Consider the following 4,788-nt stretch of genomic DNA (forward strand, 5'->3'; position numbering starts at 1 on the left):
AAAATGTGCATAGGGATGCCCATTATCCAAAAGATATATGATGGATTAATCTAGTCATAATCTTGTAGGATTCTTCTAGGACTCTCCTTAATAATTGCAGCATCATAAACCTTCCAAAAATGTACTAGAAATCCGCCCAAAGAAGATTTTCTGCCAAACTGTCCTGTTTTGACTAGGATACATTTTCTTTCTCTGAAGCTTCTTTATTGGACAATGATTGACTTGATATTGTCGTGATTCTGGATGGATCATGACTTATCCATGATCTATGACATCATATCTTCAAGAATGATCAATAAACTTCTAGAAAAGCTCCAAGTAAGTCTAAAAAAAGATCTCCCAAAAAGCTTCGTGAAAAGGTGATAGTTTCTGTCTTAACGGGAAGCCTATTTTGCACTTGATTTCCTGCTGCCTCATTGATGATTTTGACCAGTTATTTAGCTAATGTTGAAGTACAATATCATATCTTTAGCTGCAATTATAAGAATGCAAGAAATGCTTTCCAAAACTGTTCCTGAAAAGCTGATTTTGAAACTGCAGTTTTCTGCTTTGCAGCAACTGTTTTGCATAATGATTTCCATGGACTTTCCTTGTAATTTCTGAATAAAAGAATGATCAAACTTAGTCCTTTTGCATCATTACTTCATGTTCCATGTCTTCATTTCTCCATTTAAACTCTTATTTTTTCGGGATTGCTTCACGAAGTACTTGTGCCGCCAAAAATGATGGTGCATGGAAAATTCGCCTGAATTTTCACTTTTTCTCCTCTTCTCAAGATTTTATACAAAATATGGAAGTAGATTAGTCAACAATAAATTGGACTTTTAGAACAAGTAATTTTCATGCTTTAATGTAAATATGAATTATGATCCAACACTTGTTAATCCTTAAATTTTAGTATGTTAAAATAGACATGTAATAGCATGCTTTGAAACTTGATCATTAGTCCAAGAAGTTTACTTATCCTTATTGAAAAGTGACAGCAAACTATTTTACTTTCAATCTATGTATCCTGTCCATTTGATACGTGCTTTCTTCTTGAATCATTATGCCAAAAAAGCTATCAGACAACAGAGTTCAGACGACAGAATGGTCAATTTCTGTCGTCTGAGTGTTTCAGACTAAACTCAGACGACACATAAATTAAATGTGTTGTCTGAATACAATGAGAAACCATGCTTGTTTCATTTTGAAGATATGGTCAGACTCAGACGACACTTAAATGTCGTCTGAAAAGATGAAAATTTTCTTAGCAGAAAGTTTAGATTTCCCTCCAACAAGATTAAGTCTTTTCCCTCCCAAATGCCCAAACCCTATCGGTGACTAGTTAATGGAAAACTATTCAGACAACAGAGCTAAGAAATTCTGTTGTTTGAATAAGGTGAGTTTGACTTTTTTTTATTTTAAGTCTCTTTTGACATAGCACAAAACCTAGCTTCGAGTTTTTCATTCCCACAAACATTACCTCCGTCTAAAACTCTCTTAGCAACCAGAAACTTGAAGCTCACAGCATCTGGAGGAAAACTTAGCCATCTATACCTCTAAAAAATCGGCCATCTCTCAAATCTAAGAATCCTTACCCAAAACGCGAAGAGAGGTGAGAGAACCATATTTTCTGGGTTGCAAGTCAAAACGCGAAACGCTCCGTCACTCTCTCTTCTGGGTTTTGTCGCTCCGTCGCTCTCTCTCTCTTTTCTACACTCTCCGTCAGCCAGTCGCTTTCTCACTATTCGACAGGCTCTCTCTAGATCAGTCGATTGACTCGATTCTCAGTCTCTCTCCGGCCAGCTCTTTAGCTCTCCAGCTCAGAGGTAAACTCGATTCTCAGTCTTTCTGGGTTTTACTTTCAATCGAATTTATGGGTTTTAGTCTCACAATCTCACAATTTCTGGGTTCACACTTTTCAGGCTTTCTAGGTTTGATTTTGGGCTGGATTTCTGGGTTTGATTTTGGGTTGGGTTTCTGGGTTCAAGGCTTCAAGGCTTCAAGCTCGGTGATTCTTCAACCTCGAAGCTTGGTGATTCTTCATTCTTCAAGCTTGATTTTTGGGTTCAAGTGGTGATTCTTCAAGCTCGATTTCTGGGTTTTGGATTCGGTGTTTCTGCAAGCTCGGTGAGTCTTGTTATTGTGGGTTGTCAACAATATCCAGCCTGTCGGGCATACTGATATTGGTCAGTCTAATTCCATTTTAAGAAGCGCAACTACCTTCCTTTACCTTTCTCTTTCAAAAAGGTCATAGTATTACTTTATTTATCTTCTGATGTTGATAATTAGGAAAACTGCCATCTAAGATACACAAACTTTAGAAAGCAGCTGTATTTCTTGATAACAACACATTCTGCATTTTCTCACCAACATATTTACTACCCTCCAGTGTTTATCAATGGTCAGGAAAATGCAGAGGAGGAGGATATGGATAACAATGATGATCTTGCTGGAGATGCCATTGAAAGTGATGACAAGGAAGAACAGGTACCAGCAGAACGGCCTCCCAAAACATCAAAATTTATAGGTATTCTTTAAACTTTTATTAGTATGAAATTATATTGATTGGTTTTGCCCAACCCTTTACCAAATCTAATTTTTGGATGACCAGCATCAGTGCCCCTGTGACGGTTGAGGTGGAGGGTGAGGCTAAGAAACAGAGACTAACTTCCAACTTTTATACCCCTGTGATGGTTAATAATGGAAGAAACAGAGACTAACTTCCAACTTTGATCCAATTTAAGTAAAGAGTTTAGATCCCACCATTTTGTGTTCATCAGGAGGAGTTTCCTCCCTGGAAACAATCCAACTTTCTTTGACTTGAAAATTTAAGTTCAATTCTAGCAGCTAGGTTATTCTTCCCTACTGTGTTCATATTGGTTGTTTATCACTCTCCCTTTTGAACATGAAATTGATGATATCTGAAGTTGGTTTAGATTACAAGTAAACCATATTGTTCAGAGTGAGATGAGTTTTGATAAAAGATGACATATAGACATTTGATTGCTCATAGTGACATCAACTTGGGTTCACTTTGTGATTCTATCTTGATATGATGTATACCAAGTTTCCTTTTGATTCAAGTCAACTTGATAGTCAATGAATCCGTAATTGTTATATAATTAGTTAATGAATGCATTGCTGGATCAACAACTTTTTAAGCTTAGTAAATCTAAGTCTGACCAACTTTATCTCTTATCTGTTCATCTATATATCATAGTTGCATTTTTTCCCCAGCTTCATCATGTACTCATCAAGTGTGCTTAATATCTGGATGAAGATTCATAGTTGAAGGCTACAGACTTTGGCCTGTCAGATTTTGTGAAACCAGGTTGGTCAATTCTTCTTTTTATAATGCGCACAGCTACTTGATCTTTTGGTAGAGTTATTTGGTCAGTGTTTTCTTATGAGTGAATAATCTTCGCAGATGAAAAGTTTATCAAAATTGCTGGTAGTACATACTGTGTAGCCCCCAAAGTGTTACATATGGCTTATGGTACAGAGGCTGATGTCTGGAGCGTAGGTGTGATTGCACACATTCTATTGTGTGGCAGCTGTCCATTTTGGCCTTGAACGAAGTTTGGCATTTTTCGGGCAGTTCTAAAAGTTGATCTAAGTTTCAATGAACCTTGGCCACATTCTCTACAGAGGCAAAAGTAATTTGGTCAAGCGCCTATTGAATCAAGACCCACGGAAAAGAATTACCACTGCACAAACATGAAGTGAGTGCCTTATCCACTCTCAAAATGCTTAGTCATGAACTCATGATTAACTTCTGAAACTGTCACTCACTGCTTTCTCTTGCAGGTCATCCCTGCCTTGAACATCATAACACTGTTAAACTTCCTCCGGACATAATAATATTCAAGCTCATGAAGGTTTATATGCGCTTATCACCTCTCCGCAAAACTGCTTTAAGGGTGGGTTTATGATGCCACTTTCAACTGAAAATATATATTAGTATTGCTATTGTATCTATCGATGGTTATTATCCCTTCATGTTTCTTATTGCAAACCCTTTTTTTATATTAAATACCAATTTTTCATTATTTCCTCAAGTATTTGGTAGACTTTAAGACCAAAATAGAGCACAGGGAAAAAGCAATGTTGTTTCTCATTCATTTTCAGTTTTGTGCTGATGGTTAGGCGCTTAAATCCTAAACTAAAGGTTGTTAGCTGTTCTGTACTTGGTGAATAAACAATCTAATTTAACCATGATATGTTGCTTGCTTTGAAACTTGCTCAAACTTTCAATGATACTATTTCAGGGAGTTTTTTGCTCAGCTTTCCAGGTTGGTGTATCAACATGGTGTCTTAACATGACAGGGCCGATTTTTGTATCTATGTTCAAGCCTTTGGGGATCGTAGTTGCAGTTGCCACTGGTTTTGGAGTGTAGCATACTCTTTACTCTCTGGGTTCAGAAAATCTAGAAAGAAAGCACGGGCTATCTAGCTTAATTTTGAGTTTAACTACCAAAAGATAATTGTTGTTTATGTACTCTAATCGACTGAAAACACGTATCAATAACAAAGAGACCCGCAGCAAAGCGCGGGCTATCTATCTAGTTTATACTAAATGGGTTGATGGTGAGGATAAGATTTCCCTTGCCTAATATGTTTGGATTTTTAATGCTTATTATAACTATACTAGCTGCAGTCCATTCCTTTACATATGACTAGGGGTTTTGGTGATGCAGGGGTTTACGATTTTCATATTGGGTTTGTCTTGAAGAAGGAGAAGGAAGGCGATTTTTGGATTTGTGTTGAGGAGAGCAGGAGAGCTGCAGGTCAGATACTGAAATA

The 4,788-nt window shown here is 37.1% G+C and overlaps 1 long non-coding RNA gene across 3 annotated transcripts; it reads left to right on the top strand.

Annotated features, from left to right (window-relative positions):
• Window positions 1-2,124: 2,124 nt before the first annotated feature.
• LOC112201561 lies at window positions 2,125-4,553 on the top strand. Of its 3 annotated transcripts, XR_005800475.1 has the most exons (5): window positions 2,125-2,171; window positions 2,375-2,512; window positions 3,223-3,316; window positions 3,488-3,905; window positions 4,254-4,553. It is a non-coding gene; the product is annotated as an uncharacterized LOC112201561 (long non-coding RNA). The 3 variants fall into 3 exon arrangements; XR_002936807.2 differs by lacking the exon at window positions 2,125-2,171 and having other exon boundaries at window positions 2,310-2,512; window positions 3,413-3,905; XR_005800474.1 differs by lacking the exon at window positions 2,125-2,171 and having other exon boundaries at window positions 2,310-2,512.
• The last annotated feature ends 235 nt before the right edge of the window (window positions 4,554-4,788 follow it).

The sequence above is a fragment of the Rosa chinensis genome, chromosome 5, assembly GCF_002994745.2.
Source record: "Rosa chinensis cultivar Old Blush chromosome 5, RchiOBHm-V2, whole genome shotgun sequence".
NCBI lineage: Eukaryota > Viridiplantae > Streptophyta > Magnoliopsida > Rosales > Rosaceae > Rosa > Rosa chinensis.